At 46.7% G+C, this 21,474-nt stretch overlaps 1 protein-coding gene across 1 annotated transcript in view; it reads left to right on the top strand.

The window, feature by feature from the left end:
• The first annotated feature begins 1,566 nt into the window (after positions 1-1,566).
• The window catches only part of CREB5 (cAMP responsive element binding protein 5), a 384,506-nt gene continuing 364,598 nt past the window's right edge, over positions 1,567-21,474 (top strand). Inside the window, exon 1 of the mRNA XM_045828303.1 lies at positions 1,567-1,602. The gene's annotated coding sequence lies outside the window, so the exon portion shown is untranslated. The remainder of the gene's footprint in view (positions 1,603-21,474) is intronic.

The following is a 21,474-nucleotide window of genomic DNA, read 5'->3' as shown; positions in this document are numbered from 1 at the left end:
CGGCCCAGAAGTATGTTACAATCCAGGCCAAACACTACGGTTTCGAGCCAGTCCCGTCATGATTCTCTGGCAAACTGCGCAGTCACGGTTATGATGCACTGGGATGAGAGGTGCTATATAAATGTCAAATGTTACATAAATGTCAGGAATAATTATTGTTAGTTAATGGGGCTAAACTGTTCCTAAGCAAAGCTTCGACTCCCAGCCAACACATCCTCAGCAGAGGCTCTCACCACCAAACACCCGGGAGAAGGGAGTTCTAGAAGGGAGCCGGGCTGGGGTCTGGGCTTTGCAAACAGGGCTTGGGATGGTGCCAGTGCCGCCACTAGCTCAAGGGACTTCAGGCCAGCCAGCCCCCCTCGCCTCCCGGAGTCTGCCTTAGCTCACCTGTACAATGGGGATAATTATAACACTTGCCCTACTTCTCCCGCTGGGTTGTTGTGCGAACGTGGGAGTTCGCGTGGGTGTGAGTGCTTCGTGGAGTGTGAGCGGCTCAGGGATAACGGCTGGAATTTAGCTGGCGCCTTGCCCTGCATGCAGTCCGCCTCACAGGGAGAGCATGTGAATGGACAGTAAGCTGGGCATGGTGATGGTGGCCGGCCAAGGCTGAAGACGCCAGGCTCCTTCTCTCTCGGGGAGCTGTCAGGAGGACACTGCAGACCAGGCGCCTGGGTCCTGCCACCGGCCCTGGCGCTGCCACTTGCCAGGCTGTGAGCTGGGGCGAGTCACAGACTAGGCTCTGGAAGTGATCGCCAAGGGCCCTTCCGGCTCTGACGCTGCATCTAAATCAGGCTCATCACTTGGCTCTGGCTGTGATTCACCTTTCGCCCCCAGGAGCAACGCTTCCTCTAGCTCCCCAGAAGCACGGAGCAGGGGTCTCTGAAAGGGTGGGGTCTGTGTATTCCGCGTGAGTGTGCACAATATTGGAACTCCCTTGGGTGCGAGGTGGGGTGGGGGGCGGGTAGAAGGTCCATGAGCCAGCGCTCCGAGAAGCCAGGATGCAGGGAGCACGGTGATGAGGTCAGGACTGTCGCAGGCAGAAAGGAGCTGGACATCTGCTGGCGAGGGGAGAGTGGAGCGCCCTGAATTTGTGTTCGCGGAAAGTCTTTCCGTGCCCTTCAGGACCCCGGTCGCCACCTCTCCCCTACCCCCATCCTAGCACCTTTCGAACGCTTCCAGGCCCTCCTTGCAGGACAGCCCCTCCTCCACGGTCCTGTCTGAAACCCTGAGGATTGTTTCCAAGCTGACTCACACCACTAATGTCAGGGAGCCGTGTCACACGGCGCTGGGCTCTGCAAGCTGTTGCTTGCGCTGTCGCTGCCACCGCCGCCTGCCAACACGCGCTCTCCAGCGGGTGCACCAGGGTCCGCTCTTGGGGCGGGGTCGGGGCGGGGCCGGGGCGGGGCCCGCCCCCTTGGCGCTCCGGCCCCGCCCCTCCTTCCCTCCCCCGCGGACCGCAATGATTTAGAAGTTCAGGAATCCCACGTGACGTCACCGGGGGGGTGATGTAATGCACTCTAAATAGAATGTATTGTAATCTTTGCTCAGTCCAACGTGGTCCCTTCACCCGGGCTCTGCTCTTGCCTTCTCCACACTTGTTTGGTAAGTTCCTAAAAATACGGCTGGGCCACTTCTGGGGCTTTTGCATTTAGCCACTTTTGTTGCACTTGCCGAGGGAGCCATCTGCGGAGCGTACTTGTTGGCAGGGGTTGGTTCTCGGCAGCCGCCGAGAGGTTACTTGGTCCAGTGGGCAGGTCACAGGGCAAGGAGTAGGGAAGATGCGATGCATTTTTTGGAGGGTGATCTGTGTTTTGTAAACACATTGGCGGACCAGAGGGAAGTCCGGCCCCAAACGCTGGTGGACTGTGGAATTGTGCTGTGTCCTGAGGCCACCCTAGAGACCCCACGCCGCGTCCATCCCGGAGCGCGTCTCCGTGGCCGCCGCGCCGTGCGACTGGAGGGACGCTAACGTGGAGTGAGCGCTGTGTCCGCCCGGCGTGCGTGCGTGTGTGGGAGCGCGCGTGTGTTTCCCTGACACGGGGAACAGTTATGAATCGGGGGTGTGTGTTTGCCTCCAGAGACCTGGCAAGGTGCGGAACCCTCCAGAAGTGCGGTCAAGCGGTGGCAGCGGCGGCGGCAGCGGAGATGGCAAGCCAGGAACCTTCCCCCGCGTCCCCAACTTCCCCGTGATGCGGCGGATCCCCGGAGAAAGTTTGCAAACTTCCAGCGGGCGCGGCGAGGACGCCGGGTCACCTAGCGGGTGGACAGGCGGGTGCGCGGGGGCTCGCCCCCTCCGGGGTGCTGGGCCTGCTGCTGCCACCTCTCCCGCGGGGCTGCCCGCCGCAGCTGGTGGGCGCGCGCCCGAGGAGGGAACTTGGCTCCCGGCGGGCACTTGCCTTGGGCTCCGGGCGCGGAGGGCTCGACAGTGGCGAGGCTCCGCTTGCGTTCGCTGCTCCAGCCGCCCCTGCCTCCCTGCGTCCGGTGCTCGCTGGTATCTGTACCTCTTCCCCGCCGCTGCCCCAAGTGACAGCTGCCGCCGAGGCGCGGTGGCAGTTCCTGGCGGCGGAACCTCTACGGCAGATTCTCCACGGAGCCGCTTAAACTTTTCACGAAGTTCTTAGAGGGGCAAGACATGCGAAGGAACCACGGAGGTGTTTTTCTCCTGGCGGCGGCATCCCGCTTCTTTTTTGCTATACGTTTGTCCGGGGGAAGGGGTTGTGTAACCGCTAGACGAAAGTCCCAGACGAGGGCCACCCCCTCCCCAACTTTCCCCGGACGTGTGCGCCCACCACTTGATGCCCTTTCAAGGCCAGGAGCGGAGTGGGCTGCTTGTACGTTTCGTCAGCGTCCGCGGAGTGTGTTTGACTTTTGTTTTTCCCTCCCTCTCTGACATGTGTCAAGGAACACAGGCTGGATGCAGGTCCATTACGTCATTCTGCAGGCCAGTAAGTGTTTGATTCCCAGCTTCAGATATTCAAGGGTTCGGGGGCTCGGAAATGCTGACAAAGCAACTCTGCTGTCCACCCGCAGCCCCCAGCGTCCTTGTAGAGTCTCGGGTTCCCGGGGCATCGTTCTCGCCCACTGCTCCAGGACCCCTCCTTCTCCACCCCCTCTCCCGCCCACGCCGTTATCACTCGGGCCCCGCCTCCGCCTTTCAGAGCTGCCTTCCCTGGGGCGAGCTCTGTCCCCAGAGTGTGGGTAAGAGCTTCTGGTGTCGGAACGCGGTACCTGATCCGCCCAGGCACAATCTGCCCTTTTCTATTATTTAAGCAAGGCACCCGCGAACCTTCTTCTCCGGGCGCAAGTGCTCAGCCCCGACCGAAAAGGCATCTCAGGAAACGTTGAGAGAGACGTTCTGACAATACTGTGTCCTCGTGGTGACTTAGGAAAACAGCACACCCACTGCAAACCAAGTGTTTAATTTGACTTAGCGCCTTTCCCCAACTGCTTAAGAGAACAGGGAAGGAGGAGAGAGGGTGCTGGCTAAATCAAATGTAGTTGCAAGGAGCCAGATTAAACGTTCCGTTTCCAAAGTGAGGGAATGTGAGTCCCTGGACCCAGAGTACAGTATAATGAATTGTTGTGTGTTACTACTCTCTCTCTTAGCCTGAAGTTTCTGTACTCAAGGAGGAAGTTTACTGCTTGAGTTATTAAATCGAGTCAGAACTTCGAATCTGCCAGTTGAAATAAAAAAATACTGCCTGTGACATGCGTAAGGGGTACAAGTGAAAACTCTTGGGGAGTGTGTGCAGCAGAAATCAAATAAACTGCTAGCAGGGTTTTGGATGGGAGGGCGGATGATTTGGGTGCTCTCCGGTTTGGAGTGGGTGAAAGCTAGACAAAGGAAAATTTATATTCTGAGGAGGTGGGGGTTTCTCGCAGGACACATGTTTTGTTACAATCGGGTCTCGTGTCTTCCAAGCGAAAGCCATGCCGTAGAGTAGACGTTTGTGGAATTCCTGTCTGGGGTCTAACTGACAGCCCTTCCCCGAGCCCGTGGCCGTGTTTATTATTTATTCACAGTTAGCCATGAAATGGTATAACCCCCACGCAATCCATGTGCCTCTAAGATGTTAAACTTCTTGTTTGCGATGCACAGAGCGAGAGGGAAAAACGGCCCGGGGTCGCCGACACTGAAACGTGTGATTAATGATTGGTGATTTAGTGATCAGTGATTAGTGGTTTTATTCAAACTGTTACCTTTGACCAGAAGCACACATCAGAGGATTAGCAGGCTCTTTAGATAAATGCTCATTAGTGGAAGGGGGAAAGGCAAAGATAATAGGCAGGCACCCAGGGACAACTTTCGAAGAAAATCATTCCCGTCTTCAGAATAATAAGCTCTATTAACAGAAAGCCCTTTTAATTTAAAACTTGCTTTTATCTTGTAAATCAAAGTTAGATGTAAAAGTTTGTAGTGCCATTATAACCTAAATTTTCCCATATCCACTAGATGTGGATTATCTCCGTAGTGATCTATTTTTTTTTATTTAAATAAACAATTGGACCTTTAGAGCAGCTGAGCCCTGACAAGTCCTTAACTCCCTGGGCTGGAAGGTGTCCCCCCTTCTGGAGTGGAGAGAGCCGCTCGCTAACTAGATGGCGCACTGCTATTTGGTGTTCTGTGCTGTGCACGCAGCTCAGGAGCTTCAGCGAGCAAGTAGCTGCTTGTGAGGTGTTCTTCAACACTTGCAACAAAGTTGATTCTGTGTAGGGTTGGAGGCTAGACAGTTCTACAAGTTTTCAGTCACATTTTCCATGTCAGTTAAATCTAGGGAGTTTAAGGCTACTGGAAAAATTGGTCTCATTACGAACAGAAACACAGGGAACGAGGGAGGCAAGGAGGTACGAGGACCCAGGAGGTACCTCTGAGTTGCAGAAGTGATTGTAGAATACCAGACCTGTTCTTTTTTTTTTTTTTTTTACTAAGAGTTAGTTTCACAGTCTTGCGGTCTGAAACACTGAGGCAAATACTCTGATTCTTTTTCTTCCTAATATTGCCGGTGTGAAGGAGGTTGCTAGAAAGAAAGGAAGGAAAGAAACTTGATTTGGTGACTGCAGGAAACAACACATTGCTGCCTTTATTCTACAGAGAATGGTAAGATGATGTTTATTATGCTCATTAAGCAGAAAGGGAACTTTGCAGTTGGCTAAAGGAGGCCGATCTTGTATTTTCTTAGATGAAATTCAGAAAATGGGTTTGTATTTGGCATTAAATTGTAATGTTGCCTTTGCCAGCTTCCTGGGACGTGGTAGCATTTTGTGTGGAAGGGGATGTTGTGTGTGTGTGTGTGCGTGTGCATGTGTGAATGAGACCTTTATTTCCTGGGTAAGATAATGTTTGTGAGCGTGTTTACGTGTCAGGTAAGAATTCCCTTATTCCGTGAGCTTTTATGAGTCACTTTAATAAAGAAGGAATTCTTTAAAAAGAAACCTAAAACTTAAAAATAAAATTAACAAGAAAACTATTTTCCACCTTCCAACCTAGATGTGTATTCCCCCTGAAGAATGGTGCTGTCAGTTGAATAACAGCCATTACTTTAGTTCTAAAACTTAAAAAGAAAACAGTGAAAGAACTCACCTGTGGCTCCCTGTAAATTTTCCCATTTCCCTTTGCTTGTAGCACTGTAAATAGATCTATTATTTTTAAATCCTGACTGATTCATAGTGACTTTTATTTTTCAACTGTACTCAGAGCAAAAACCCATTTGTTCAGTTGATAGCATCTTCAAGCTGTTTTTTAATGTAAATTGCTGATGCCCATAAATTGCCTGTAAATTAGGTCTCATAGTTAATACAGGAGCAGATAGTTAGAACATTCTCATCCCAAAAGTGGAAACTGCGCCTTTCCTTCTACATCGCTGTGGTGTTGCAGCTTTTATTTGAATAGGTGGTTAAATGAATGGTAGTTTGTTGAGAGACTTTTCCTTTGCGGCTTTTCAATGGCAGTGAGTTGCAGGTTTTCATGACAACTACTTGTAAGGTTCCCATACCTGCAGATTGAAAACCAGTGAATTATCACAAACTTTCCATGCCTAGTTGTGCTGATGTCAAGTTCCTGGTCTCCTGATTTCTTACTACAGTTTACCTTTTAGCAATGATGTATCACCATCTTATGGCACTATTTCCTCAGCATTGGAATTTGCTTCTTACTAAGCTGCAAATCATTTTGGGTGTGTGGGGAGGATGCTTTCTGGATGCTCCCCAAGATGTGGACTTCGTATCTGTGTTTGCAGTTAGTTTTCTTCTGGTTGTGTTGTTGAATTAAAACTGGGGATGTGAGTGGACTTATTATTTTTGTCATTTTTTTCTTCTTCACTTCAAAGCATTGCTGCTAGCCACAAAATTGCTGCGATTGTGCGGATGTCTCCTGTCTATATGCTCCCTTTGCATCTCACAAATTGGATTTCTACAGCAATTTAAGATCCTTTTTTAGAGGCAGCTTTCTTGGATGAAGATGGAACAATGATCTCAGTCAATTCATTATCTTGTCCAGTTTAACTACTAGCTGTATTATAGGAATCAACCAATGCTTTTATAAATTAGTGTTTAAACATTTAAATCTAGGGCTATTTCTGTAAATCCTATTTGAGAAAATGATACAATGGAGTAAGGTAATACACTGGGGGGCAATAGCCTCAAATATTTAAGTGTGAGAAAGAAGCACTTCCAGAGATGGTAAGCAGACTTAAAAGAACCTTTCTGTGTTGCTACTTGGAAACTAAGTAAGCTATCTGTTTTGTAGCATTGCTTTAAAAAAAAACCCTGGCACTTTAAAAATGACATCATGTTCAATATTTTCACTAAAGAGTTTCTTACATTTTGTAATTAGGAAAAAATGGGCAATTAGTGTTTTTTCTGAGGATCCATTAGTATGGCATTGTTGGGAATCAGAAATCATGACTTTAACTTGAGAGGGAGAGAGAGCATTTACAAATTTCTAGGTTATGAAAACACTGTTCCAGAAACAAGAGCAAAAATTTGAAGGTCTGTTGAGACTCTGGAACTTTCGAAATAAAACTTACAAGGTTTAGGACCAGTTCCTGAATGTATCAGATGTTAGGTTGGCATTTCCGTATTTCTTTCCTCCAGGTCCACTGTATTGGCCAATTACCTTTTCTGAGAAATGGACCAGAATCCATTCAACACTTTAAAAATATGTACTTTTAGTTGCAGCCTTCTATTTCCTCAAGGTTTACATTTCTAATCTCTACCCTAAAATTAACAGGCATTGAAAACTGCCATGTTGGTGTTTGGCTTGAACTAATTTTAGAGAGGAAGAGTTCCTTTCCGCCTAGGGATTCTGAGGGCAAGACAGAAAGAAAGGCTTGCAGCGCATGTCGCGCGGAGTTGGGGGAGGTCTTCTCACTCACGGCCCAGCCTTTCCACGTGGAAGAACAGGACGGGAGGCCTGGTGGCATTCCCTGCCTCACCCAAGGCCCAGAACTGAAGGGTGCTGCACACAGCCTGGACACCCAGTCTCTGCCTCAAGGTCGATCAGGTCTTCCTCCCAACGAGCTAGGCCACCAACACTGTCCCTGTCACAAATGAAACACAACCCATAGCTTTGGAAGCCTGCTCTTTTCAAGCCTTTGGTCACTAACCTTTCAGAGACATTTAAAAAAAAATCAGATCTTTCGAATGAATGCCCTACCCATATAAACTGCAGTTTCTATTCCAATTATTCTTACTTATATCGCTGCGATGTTAATTTTTCTAGTATCGACATCCTTATTGGAAGGTCATTCTTCTTCTTCTTCACCATTACGATTAGACATGCCCCTTAAAACCACACCATCCAGGTTTCACCGGAGACTAAAAAGCAGGCAGAACTAAAAATGGCCTGAAAGACCATCTCGGAAGAAGGCAGTCACTTTCTTTACTTCTTGTCTTTTCTTTATCCTCTTTGAGGAAGAGACCCGAAAAATCATTTAAAGTTAAAATCAATAATCTTCCTTTTAGTCGAAGAGAGCAACAAGTGTGTTCACGCTGGCAGATGTCCTTTGGCCCAGGATGCATCTGTAACTCATTATCTTCCCAGGTTGGTGTGTAGGAACGAGTGGGTTTGGAGGTGAAGATTACTACATGGGAAGTGAGTTGAGTCTGAAAGTATGCTCTCTGTGGCTTGACTGGCAAAACTTGGCTAATCACAGCTAATAGAAATCATGCCTGCAACACAGGGGGCTCCGGAGCACCAGACACTTGATTTAAGATGACATTTAAGTTATACAGTGTTTAGGATGGGGAACAAGAATATCTCAGTAGAAATCTTGAATGCATCTACTATATGTGTGGTTTGGCCTCACCTGCAGGTTTCCTTTCCAGCTCTTTGCAGGAAGGCTTTGTATCAGAATGCGGGTCTCTTTTATTCTTTTACTTCACGGGGGAGCCCCGTGGTGTATGATTCCTCAAATATAACACATTTCAGCCAGTTTTATGCAATTTGCTCTCTGCTGGTCTCCTGATGGGGGGAAAACCACAGGCAACAAAAAGCATCTTTGTCGTCAGCCATGATGCTGTTTGGCTTCTGAATGACCAGGTAGTAATCCACACCCCAGGGGGTAGAAGGTATTGAGGATAAAGTCCACTTCCCCCAGGGTACCTAGGTATGGAGTGCTGTGTCATCATGAAGACCCTGATTTGCCTCACTAGGATGACAATATCGTCCAGAAAACCAGCCCTTCTGAGAGGAAAGACGGTGTCACAGGTTCAGACTTCTGAATTCTGAGCAGAGACTGATAGGGTGCTGAGGGTCTCCGGGCTTGCTTATTCAACTACAACATGGTAAAATGTTCACAGGCTAGAACTTGACCATCTCCCTCTTAGAAGCCGCAATAATCCTTTTCATCCATTCTCTGCATTTTCTTTATGCTAATGCTTTTCTGGATTTATTTTTTTAACATCCGTTCTCAGTGTTCTGCTTTCACGAGTAACCCTGCAACGACAAATCACAAATACGCGCACGACAGAGAGGGGACGTGTTTCCATAACAGAAATAGATGTTAACACCAAATCTTAGGAGAAATAGTTAGCAAGACGAAAGAAAGGTTGGAATCTGGTTGAGGGCATCAGGGCTCTGCCATTCCTAGCTCTGCAATGCAGTGGTTTATGGCAACAGGAGATGCCTCAGACTGGAAGAGGGAACCCCTGGGTGCTGCCCTGAACTCATTGTGCTTCCCTGCCTCAGTTTCTTCCTTTGCAATAAAAGCGTATTGGTCTTGACCCACACCATTCAGTAGTGGGAGCCCCAAATGTGAGCTGCGTATGAAATTCTGAATGATCCAGTAGCCACATTAAAAAGGTGAAAAAAAAAAACCCCAGGTGAAGTTAATTTTAATCACATTTTATTTAACCCAACATATCTGAAATATTATCATCTCAACACATAACTGATATAAAAATGTGGATGAGATACTTTGCATTTTTTTTTTGGATAATAAATCTTTGAAATCTGGTGTGTGTTTTGCAATTGCCACGTAATTCGGACTAGTCGCATTTCTTTTTTTTTAAATAGCTGCTTTTTCTTTTTTAAGGTTTTATTTATTTATTGTTAGAGAGGGAAGGAAGGGAGAAAGAGAGAGAGAGAAACATCAATGTGCGGTTGCTGGGGGTCATGGCCTGCAACCCAGGCATGTGCCCTGACTGGGAATCGAACCTGCTACACTTTGGCTCGCAGCCTGCGCTCAATCCACTGAGCTTTGCCAGCCAGGGCTACTAGTCGCATTTCAAGTGCTCAGTGGCCACTTGCAGCCGGGGACTGCGGTATCAGGCAATGCAGGTCTGTCTTTTGTATCAGTGGTTCTTAATCCTGGCAGCCAGGTAGAACCACCTGTGGAGTGTATTACAAAAAATACTGTCTCTACCCCCTGGTGATTTCATTGGTTTGCAGTGGAACCCTGAGCCTCTCTGTTTTTCAAAAGCTCCAAAACTGTTTCTGAAGTGCAGCCAGGGTCGAGAACTGCCATTCTCATGGATCTCTAAGGAATCTTCTACCTTAAGATTCTGTGGTTCTTTTTAAGGAAAGAATCTGCGTTGCATTCAGAGTTCAAGGGCAGCAAATGGTTGTTATAAGGTGTGTGACACACTACAAAACATTTAAGAAAATATAATGAATAAAAATTAAAATGTGCTGACTGACTAATTTAGAAGATATTTCTTTGTACCTCGGGGGAGCTCTGGTTTGTATAAGTTTCAAGTGTGGATATTTTAAATGGTTTGTTTCCCCCCCAAAATCCTCACTATGCTTTGCTTTGCAAGTGGCCTCTTAGAAACCCTCCCTTTTGGTAGGAGTCCAGTTGGGCACATTTTGGTTCCCCTGCCAGTCTGCTTCTTTGCCCCAGATACTACTTGCCTTTAGCTGTTTGTGGAGGGAAAATCTTACTCCACTCGAGACATCTGCATCCCCTTGTGCTTCTTTCCCCTAAGCTTTTAATACGTTTTGTGCTATTGCACAGGCCAAATTTGCTTTTTGCTCATGTCATGGTGTTAGTTAGAACAGCTCCCCACCCCCGGACTTAAAGTGTTTGTGCTGTTTGTCACCCTTTGAAATATTGGAAGAATCAATATTTCTCAACACACACCAGAGTGTTTTCCTTTAACTTTTTAAACAATATACCAGTCTGTGCATTCACTAAATGATTAAAAAGAACCCCCTCAGAAAAAAAAAGAAAGAAACAAAGAAGAAATAATGTTTTCTAAACTCCTCAGCCATCTTCTTTTGAAGCCCACAGACAGTATTGTCTGGGGAAGGGGGGAGACCTCAGGGCAGGCCCCGTGGCTCCCCGCTGCCCAGAGCCTCTCCGTTCCCGAGTTCGTGAGTCATTTCACCCTGAACTTCCCTCCCCGTCCCCATAGCCGTCTGTTTCCAAGGGCATGTCTGTCTGACCATGCGCTTCCGAACATGACTGAACACCATGTCCAAGGACAAAATTGCACGTTTCTTTACATGTTGTGAGATGATATTTGCGTTTTTCTGTCATGTCGTTCGTTAGAAGAATTTAACCTCCCTTTATTAGAACACAGCTTTAATTCCGTTTTATGGAGGGGGTTGACAGGGCCAGCCAGGCATAGCATGCGTGTGTGAGAGGTTGGCCGGTATGAGAGAAGAGCTCACGTGTGTTAATAGCATCGTTCTGGGTGGCTTCCAGGTGAGGGTTTCTAGTGGGGCACTTGTCTATGAGTTTGTAAGTAACATACTTTCTGATGCTTTCCCATGCATTATCTGCACTTAGATGGTTTCTCCGCTAATTAAGCTTTAGGCTACATGTACCTGGACTGATGAACAAATACATAACGGGTGTGTTAGCCTCTTAACAAGGGATCTGTTCTAACCGCTGCAGGGAGGCATCTGCTACAGACCTGTGTTTCCGGTGGCATCGAGGGAGACTTTCTCTCAGGCTGCTTTGTGACAGACTGTTAGGGGACAATGTGGAGTGACACTGAGATTCAAGTTCTAAGTTGTTCTACTCTTCTGAGGATTGAAAGTAAAGGGGTTTAGGTGTTCGCTCGTTGAGCCAGATAGACCCTGGCCCTAGCTCCTGAATTATCTTTAATGAGATATTTTAGCTCGTGTTATACCAATGCAGTGTCTCCACACTGGGCGCAGAGCCATCTGCTTTTGAATATTTGAATATTTTTGTTTTCTCCTAATAATGATGAGGGTGGGACTTAGCCGTTATCAGTCTGTGTCTGCACCTCTGTGTCTTCGATGGGTGAACTACAAGCCACGATTAGTAATGCAGTCTGCGACCAGTGCCAGGGAGGGATTACGCTGGAGCCTCTTCTAAGCATTATCCTGGAGTTCAAGCAGTTTTCACATCCACACATACATGTGGTTATGGTGGTTAAGCTTGTATATAAATAAAAACCCTGGCCAATGAGGACCAGAATGCTACCAGCGTACATCCTTGTAAACGCGATGATCAGTTTTTGAGGACGCCCCTGGATAACGTGTTCCTTCTCGGGAGCACGTCTATTTGTCATGTTGATTTAGAGACACGCAGTGTTGATGAAAAGATATTACTAGATTTAAAAAAAAGGAAACCACATTGGAGACGCTCTTCTCTTCTAATAAGGCCTGTCTCAGCGCACGCCGCTTACGGTTCCACCTCCCAGCCTTGCGGAGCCAGATGACTAACAGCCGCCATTCTCAGCGCGGAGCCGGCGGGCGTCCGCGCAGAGGATGATGCTCAGGGTTTTGGCAGCGTGAAGCAGCGTGTAATTTGAAATTGTGCTTTTTGCTAAACACCCGTGCTAATCTCCCAACCATTCAAAACACTAAGAAAACAAAACAGCGATGGCTGCCTGGTGGATGGAAGCAGCGTAGACCGAGAAGTACACTTTTTTTCCCCCCTTTTCACGTGCCTCAGAAGCGCTCACGAAAATCAGGGAGAAAAAAATTACACGTAATTACCCGACTTGCCCTTTGGAAGGGCCGTTCTTAAGACAGACAGGTTCACCATGTAAGCCAAGGCTGATTTTTAACCTTTCCAGGAAGTGGTTTTTATTTTCTTCTAAAGCACAAAAACTATAGCATCTTAAAAAGGAAGCCTATAAGTGGATGCTTTATCGTCATTTAATATTTAGTATATATTTTGGGAATCTTGTTAGGAAGCCTTGTATTCCTTTACACAGTGTTAGGTATTTATTGTTTGTTGTAAAAAAAAAATAGGAGATGCTGGTGATTGGTTGCATCACAGTGAACATACTTAACCATCCACTTAGACATGGTTAACATGATCCGTTTTATGGTAGGTGTGTTTTAGCACATTTTTTTAAAAGGAGGGATAAGGTTTGCTTGTAGGTGTCCCACAGATGGAGAAATAGGATGTACAGGCCACTTGTTCAAAGTTAGATGCGGCAGCCTCAGTGCCTTGATGGAGGAGCAAAACCCTGAGGAGGATGTTTGTACTTCGGGCCTGTGCAGGGAGGTGGTGGGTGGGTGATAGATTCTAACCCGTGGGATGATCCCGGGAGACAGCAGCTGGGCACCCAGTGCCCGTCGAATGGCCCTCTTCTGGACACTGGCTTGGGTGGCCACATGTATTGAAAGCTGTATCATTTAATCGGGGAAACACATCATTTGACATCTCTGTTCACATTGACTGTCTTTCTCAGCCCAAGGACGTGCTCGACTAAGACCAGTGAAAAAACACAGCCTTGTTGTTTATCGAGAGGATATAAACCCCACTTCCTTTCTCTCCCCTTCCCTCCCTCCCTCTCTTCCTTCAGCAGACCTTTACTGAGCACATATTATGTGCCAGGTACTAGGAGTACCTGCTCAAAACCAGACTCAGTTCCTCTCCTCACAGAATGCACTGAGTAAGTCACTGCAATGGAATGGAATGTGGTGGCAGGGTGAGGGGTGGAAGGGTGGAGGCAGAGAGCTCAGGTAGAGGGTTAGTGTGGTTGTCCGGGCAAGAGGTGATAGTGTCGTGGACCACAATGGCGCCAGATCCGAAAGCCATTTCAGAGATAGGGCCACTATGACTGGGGGACTGATGAACTAGAAGATGAGGGGAAGGGAGGAGCTGCACTCATTCTAAGGGAAGAGGGAGCCAGGCGGGATGAGCCTGACCCAGCAAGGAAGGCTGGGTTGTCCTCTGTGGCGCTAGAGGAGGGGAAGGGTTCTGGCCCAGCGTCCCGTAATCTTGTGTCGGAGTCCTTGGAAGAGAATAGAAAATAGCTGTGAACAGAAACTCAAAGAGCAGCCATAACTTAAAAAAGGTAGCGCAGTCATTGTATTTCAAGGCAGTGCTGTTTGGGTGATTTCTGTCAGAGGGGAGACCCTCCAGGGAGAGGGAGGCCCTCCAGGGAGAGGGGCACCCGCCCACAAAGGCAACCGCAGCTCCAGCACTCAGGGGGACTCAGGGGACGGCCAGGTGGGGTAGTTTCCTGGGGCTCCGGTAACAAATTACCACCGATGGGGGTACTTCAACAACAGAAACTTCCCTCACAGTTCCGGGGGCTAGAAGTCCAAGATCAAGGTGTCAGCTGGGTTGTTTGTTCCTTCGGAGGCCTGTTCTGGCTCCTGTCTTGCCCGTGTCTCTGCACAGTGTCTTCCTTGTGTGTCGGAGTCTCTCCTTTTTATAAGGACACTGGCTGGACTGGGACCCTACTTAGCACCTGCCCTAAAGACCTTATTTTAGCTTGACTGCCTGTGTGAGGGCTTTATCTCCAAATCAGGTCACTGTCTAGGATACTGGGGATTTGGGAGGCATGGAGGGGGGCACAATTCAACCCTGAACAGTAGGTTTGCCCAGCAAGAAGGCAGTCCCCAGGCCGAGTAGTAGTGGGACCCCAGGGGAGCTGACAGACTGGAAGTGATGTGGATTAGAACCAGACATTTTTCAGTCCATGTTAAAAATAAACTTCTGACGGACCCCAGAGAAACCTGGAGTCAATCTTCATAGATGTGGGTCCACGCATTACCTGGTACAGACAAAGCAAGCAAAACACAACAATTTAAAAAAAGGCTACACTTTGAAAATAGGTGTATACATATTGCATTGATTAATGACTTTGCTAGTGTGGGTATTGACCTTAGTTTGGCCTTGAATTTATCCCTAGGGTTTGTGAAAGAGCAATGGCAAGAGGGCAATGTCAACTTTTATCCTTGAGAACAAAGAATTAAATAGAACCGTAGTTTGTTGCCCTGCTAGACTGAACAATCATTGTTTTGATGTGCTAATATTTACTGGCAAGGACAACAGCTGCTAGTTCCTATAACAGAACACACGTACCAAATTGAGTATAGATTTTTCAATGCAGGAAGAAAAACATTCTGATTTTCTAGTTGTTGATGGACAATTTATACCTGTGTTCTCCCTCTGTTTTGCACGATGAAAACACAGCAGAAAAAAATTCTGTGTTTTAAAAACATATCATAATGGAAAGACAATTAAAGAATGGGCAAAGGATCTGAATGGAGAGTTCTCCAAAGAGAACATACAAATGGCTAATAAGCACATGAAAATGTGTCCAGTATCACTAGTTATCAGGGAAATGCAAATCAAAACCACAGTGAGATGCTACTTCACATCCACTGGGATGTCTATGAAAAAAAAAAAAAAAGACAGACAATGACAAATGTTGATGAAGATGTGGAGAAACTGGAATTCTCATACGTTGCTGGTGGGGCTAACAACAGTCTGGCAGTTCCTCAAACACTTACACACAAACCTTATGACCCAGCGGTTCCACTCCTACCTATCCGACCTAGAGACAGGAAAACACGTGTCCATAGAGAAAGTTGTCCATCAATGTTCATAGCAGGGTTATTCATGACAGCCAAAAAGTGGAAACAACCTAAAGTCCATCAACTGACGAGCAGATAAAGAAAATATGGCATGTCCGTATATCGGAATATCATTTGGTCATACAAAGAAATAAAGTACTTACTAATACGTGCCATCACATGCGTGGACCTTGAACACATTATGCTAAGAAAAAGAATCCAGACACAAAGGCCCACATATTATGTGGTTCCGTTTGCGTGAAAGGTCCAGACTAGGCAATCCGTGGAGACAGGTGGCAGATCAGCGGTTGCCTACACCGGAGGGTGGGACTGGGGACTTGGGGGAGACAACTAAGGGATGTGTGCTTTCTTCTCGGAGTAGTGAAAATGTTCTAAAATTGATAATGGTGGTAATTTCACAAACCTGTGAATATCCTAAGGGTACGGAATTTTACATTTCAAGTGGGTGAATTGCATGATATATAAATTTTATCTCAATTAAGCTGTTAAAAAAGATAACACATCAGGGAGGGGAATATGGGATGCTGAATTTAGTTGTAATATATACCAATGGGGTATTTCAATCCAGCAACCTCTCTACATGTTTGGGATGAATGTATCAAGGTGAACAGTGGAGGAAGGTTCACAGAAGTGTTGTAGACCATGGCAATAGGAACAGTCAACTACTAAAAATCATACAGCATATACCGTGTGTGTCTCTAACCCACGCCTCTGTCCTGGGCTAGGAGCCTCGATTTCCAACTTACCCTGGCCATTTCCTCCTAGACGGACTGCTGCTGCTCCTTAACTTTCCAGTTGTTCAAACGTTCACATCGTCACACCATGTTTCCTGTGACACGCCCATTTCCGTGGGGGCTACTGTCATCCTCTGTGCCCCCAGCTTGAATCTTCGTGACAACCACTGACTTCGCCTTTTCCCTTGGCCAACGTGAACATGTCACTGCCAAGTTTTCTAGGCCCCCCACGTTAGCAATGTCCTACGAGTTTTGTCCTTCTGCCCTGTCTCCTTCTCAACCAGTTCCTTCTAGGAAGTGAGAGTTAAGGGGGACAGAATTATCAGTTGAGTCTTTAACGAGTCTGGGCCAGTAAATACCCTCTTGATCTACCATGTCAACCTTCATAACAGACTTACCAAGGAGTTGAAGTTATCCCTTTTTATGAATAAAAACAGTGAGGCTTAGAAGTTAAGGGACAAAACCATTTACTGGGACAAAATCAGTAAATGGCCAAGTTGGGGTTTGGAACAAGCCTTGTCCAGTCCCTTTGCTCACACTCTTTCCATTTGGCTACTGAATAAATCCCTATAGATGTATCCCACATTGGAGCCAGACCCATAATAAGCTCTCGTTTGTGCTGAGTGCCCCTCATGTTCAGCCTTTCCTCTCTCCTGGAGCATCTGCTGTCCTCGTCCGTCACCCCCCTTTCCTCCACCCTTCACCCTCTGCCTGTGGAGACACTTCTCTCCTCATCTCCCAAATTAAAAACTGATTTGAAAATTAATGAATTCCGCCCTGGCTGGCATAGCTCAGTGGATTGAGTGTGGGCTGCGAACCAAAGTGTCGCAGGTTCCATTCCCAGTCAGGGTACATGCCTGGGTTGCAGGCCATGACCCCCAGCAACTGTACATTGATGTTTCTCTCTCTCTCTCCCCCTCCCTTCCCTCTCTAAAAATAAATAAATAAAATCTTTTAAAAAAAGAAAATTAATGAATTCCTTAGTGCTTTGTTAGTATATTTTCTTACGATTTTTAAAGAAATTATCTTCTACTGAGGTTATTTTTATGTTTGTCATGAATTCCCTCACCTACATTGTAAGCTCTGTAAGAGCAAAAACTGATGCTGGCTCAGTTTTGATTTTTCTCATAGAATCTAGCACAGAGTCCCTTGCGCAGGGTGGATGGGTAATGAACCCTGAGTGAATTGATCATGGGGAACTTGAACAATGTTTTTTGTCATGAATTTCCCATTACCAGCATGAGACGTTTGATGTCTGGCAAATGTTCCTGGGAGAATCAGCCTGGGGAGACTCGGCATATTGATGGATGTCCCTGTAGCTTAAAAACTATTGTAATAGCCCTGGCTGGTGTGGCTCAGTGGATTGAGCACTGACCTGTGAACCAAAGTGTTGCCAGTTCGATTCCCGGTCAGGGCACATGCCTGGGTTGCAGGCCAGGTCCCCAGAAGGGGGGTACTCGAGAAGCAACCAATCACATTGATGTTTCTCTATCTCTCTTTCTCCCTCCCTTCCCTTCTGTCTAAAAATAAATAATTTTAAAAAAACTATTGTAATAATTTTTTAGAAAATCAGAAATGGGGTGGGATGATTAAATCCCAGAGAATCTCACAGCTGCAAGGAATCATTGATTTTTCATTTTCATAGTCAATTCCATTCCTTATCTAGAAATAGTTTTAATCAGAGCAGACATACATTTTATAATTCTGCTTTCTTCACTTAAAACTATACCACAGACATTTTTTCATGTTGCTACACAGTTTTCAAAGCTATGATTATGCATCATATTCCATTGAGTTGCTATACCATAATTTCTTAACTATTTCCTATTGTTTGACATTCAAGGTTGCTGTGGATTTTTTTTATGATTATAAAAAACACATGACCAGTCTTTTGGCAAGATAAATGTATACTCTGAAGACCTTAATCTCTTTCCCCTTATGCTGGTTGCAAACACCTTCCTTTAGAGTTGAGCTGAGCCAGAATTGTGACAGAGACCACATTTGTCTTGGGCTCCCTCCCACTTCTTTTATTCCTTTGATTCCTGCCCCTCAGCACATGCTGTTCCACCTCAGTGCCTGTCACAGGAGCTCAGGCTGCCCTCCCCCCTCCCCCCCAGGCACTGTCTGCCTGAGCCGTGCCCTTCTTCTCTCTCCTCCTAGCCTGACTTCTCTTACTTCCCCAGGGTCTCAATCTTAGTATGATATTAGACACTGAATATATTTCTTGGGAGATTGTAACTTTATTACTGAACACCTCTGGAGGTGGCCATGTGGCAGCCCAGCAAAGCCCATCATGAAAGGTGTGCCTTTGCTCTCTCTAGCTGTAAGTCTTCCAGGTTCTAAGGTCATAGCAGTTAACCAGCAGACAAAATCTCTATACAAGTAAGCAAATATATAATGCATCATAGAGCAGTAAGTGTTAAACGGAAAGATGGAGCTCGGTAAGCGGATACAACACACTCTTTCATCTTTCAGATGCAGGACTCAGGGAAGACCTTTTTAAGTAGGTGACATGAGCAGGGAGCTGCTGAAGTGAGATAGCAGTTCCTGCAGAGACCTGGAGGAAGAGCTTTCAGTCCAAGGGGACTGCCAGTACAGAGGCCCCGGTGTGGCTGGGGAGCTGCAAGGAAGCGGACACCGAGGCAGTGAGGAAGGAGTGGGAGGCAGTGGGTGGCCAAATTATGTAGGGGCTTGGGACCATGCTATGAACATTGGATATTTATCCCAGCAATAAAGGAAGCCATCGGAGAGCTTTGGGAACAGACCCCATCACTTCTGAAGACCTTCCTTGCTGTGGCTGAGGAGCAGACTGTGGAGGGCGAGGGTGGCCGAGGGAGACCTGTTAGGAGGCAAGAGAGTGGTGGCCTGCAGTGGGTGACGGTGGGAGAGGTGGTGAGAAGGCGTTTGGCTTATTTTGAAGGTAAAGCTGAAAGGATTTGCTGACATGCTGGATACAAGAGTAAGAAAGAAGTCTGGGAGGATGCTTAGGTTTTTGACTTGAGATGCTGAATGGCTGAAGTTGCCATCCACTGAGATGATGCAGATGGCTGATAGAACAGGTTTGGTGGGGGAGATGAGGAGCTCAGTCTTGGGCAGGTTATGTGTGAGAAGATGTCCAGGACACAGGGGGATGTCACGTCTGGTGTTGCGGGGAAAGAGTGTGGCCTACAGTTATGAACAGAGTCAGGATCACAGTCTTTGGCTTCAGACAGGCCAACCGCATCTCAAAACACCAGCCCCTGACTTGGTGCACCCCAGACACACTGGGGTTTCAGGCCCTTGAATGCAGCAAGCCTTACGAGCTGCAAGGTCTTTGCATATGCTGCCCCTTCTGCCCAGACCATTTCTGCCTAGACCATTGCTGCCTCCCCTGTGTCCCTAACCCAAATTCAGCCCCCTGTTAAATACTCCTGCCATCCTGAACTTTTCCTTCCTAGCACTTACCGACTCTCCAAGTTACATTCCCTTTAGTGACTTTTAATTCAATTTTTAAAATTTAAAATCTGTATGTCCTACCAGAGTCTAAATTCTGACATGTCAGGGATCATGCATGTTTGGTTCATCACCATTTCCCCAACATGTAGTGCTGGCATATCACTTCTTTAACACTGGCCGAATGAATAGACGACTTACCAATTTATTACTCTACACAGGATATATTGCAGTTCTTTTATTCGTAATCATGCAATTCCCAGAGTAATCATACCTTGTAATGGTTTTATTATCGTCTTAAAATATGGGCTGATTATTTAATGGCTCCAGGTACCTTCTTCGAACACATGCTTTTTTCATTAGGTAGCACATGAGAAGCTACTGGTGTGTGGCTGAAGACTGAGTGATCTCTTGAGTGTGAAACTCTGAGAAGAAAGGGCACTGAAAGCTCGTATAAAGCTCCTAATCAAAGTCCCGACATCCTGTTCCCTTGCCAGCACTTTGTTGCATTTTTGTGGACACCTCTATCTAACATCTCCCCGAGGTTATTTTATAGTGACCTTTGACAAGACCTGTTACTTCCTACTTGCCCTGTTGATGGGGCGGGGGGGGGGGGCGGAACAGGCCACACGAGGCAGGGGTGGGGGGTTTTGTGGGGGATGAGGAGATCCGGCCCATCTGTTGACCTTATTTGGTGGCTCTTAGAAAGGCTTCTTGTCTGTAGCCTCATTCTGGGAGATTATAAGAAATGATATGCGAGGGAAGAAATTTGATTTACTGAAAAAGGGCTGTTAGCTCATGAAAGAGCTATAGGTCTCTGTCTTTGGCAATGTAGACTGTATGAAAAACAGGATTAAAGTAGGGGATGACTACTTCACTGTCTTGAGACTAGAGCGAGCTTTCAGAAGAGGGCGTGCTGTTTGGGAAACACGGACCCTGGTTCCAGGAATGCATACTCATGTAAATATGTAGATCGATTGACTGGTGTGTATGTCCAGGGGCATTTCATGACGAAGGAAGACACCATCTTTATAGATGACACGGTCGTGGGAGGCAGCCACTCAACACATATGTCGCAGGTGTTCACAGGGCCAGACAGGTGTCGGGGGAGCGCGGAGAATGGAGAGACGGGCCTTGCCATCAGGGACGTCGTGAACTCTGCTGAGTCTCAGTCCCCTCGTTTGTGAGATGGAGGTGGCAGTAACACTTCACAGCCTTTTAGAAAAGAGTAAATGGCTATGAATGTGAAAACAGCAGTTATATTTTTAAAATGCTGTATAAATTAAGAGTGGTTTCATGATTCATATACCAAATAATAGTAGTCATTCCCTTTGGGAATAAATCCTGATTAATTATGTCTACTTCTGAAAATTCTCCATACCCCTGCAATCTAAGATTTCATTCTTATACTTAAGAGAGCTAAAATGTTCTTTTATTATATTCTTAATAAAAAGGGTATGTCAAGTATGTGGTTTGGGTTGTAAATATTTGCACTAGTTAGCTACTGCTACATAACAAATCACCCCCCCCCCAACACACACCCCATACATACATACTTGTTAACTAAGAGTTTCTGTGGGTCATGGATCTGGGTGTGACTTGGCTGGGTTCTCTGGCGCAGGGTCCCTCACAAGGCTGTAATCAGGGTGCCAGCTAGGGCTGTAGCCATCCTGAAGCTCAGCTAGGGGAGGGTCTGCTTCCAAAGGCACACGCTGTTGCAGGCCTCAGAAGGTCCGTGTCCAAGCTGATTTGTATGGCTGTTGGCAGGCTAAGAATAAGCAAGGGTTACAGGAGGGAGAAGTGAGAGATCAGCATCACAGGTTGTTGTTGTTGTTTTAATCTAATATCAGAAGTGACATCCCATCCCTTTGGCCATGTTCTATGCATTAGAAGCCAGTCACTAGGTCCAGCCTGCACTCAGGGGAAGAGATCATACAAGTGTCTACCAGAAGACTGGGATCATTAGGGGACATCTCAGTGTCAGCCTGCTCAGCAGGGCTTGTACACAATGCCATGAGCTAATGCTGTATGTGTGGCATTCATAATGTTACA

Source organism: Phyllostomus hastatus, unplaced genomic scaffold (genome assembly GCF_019186645.2).
Source record: "Phyllostomus hastatus isolate PE091 unplaced genomic scaffold, TTU_PhHast_1.1 phas_scaffold_78, whole genome shotgun sequence".
Classification (NCBI taxonomy): domain Eukaryota; kingdom Metazoa; phylum Chordata; class Mammalia; order Chiroptera; family Phyllostomidae; genus Phyllostomus; species Phyllostomus hastatus.
This window is presented reverse-complemented; position numbering and strand designations above follow the sequence as displayed.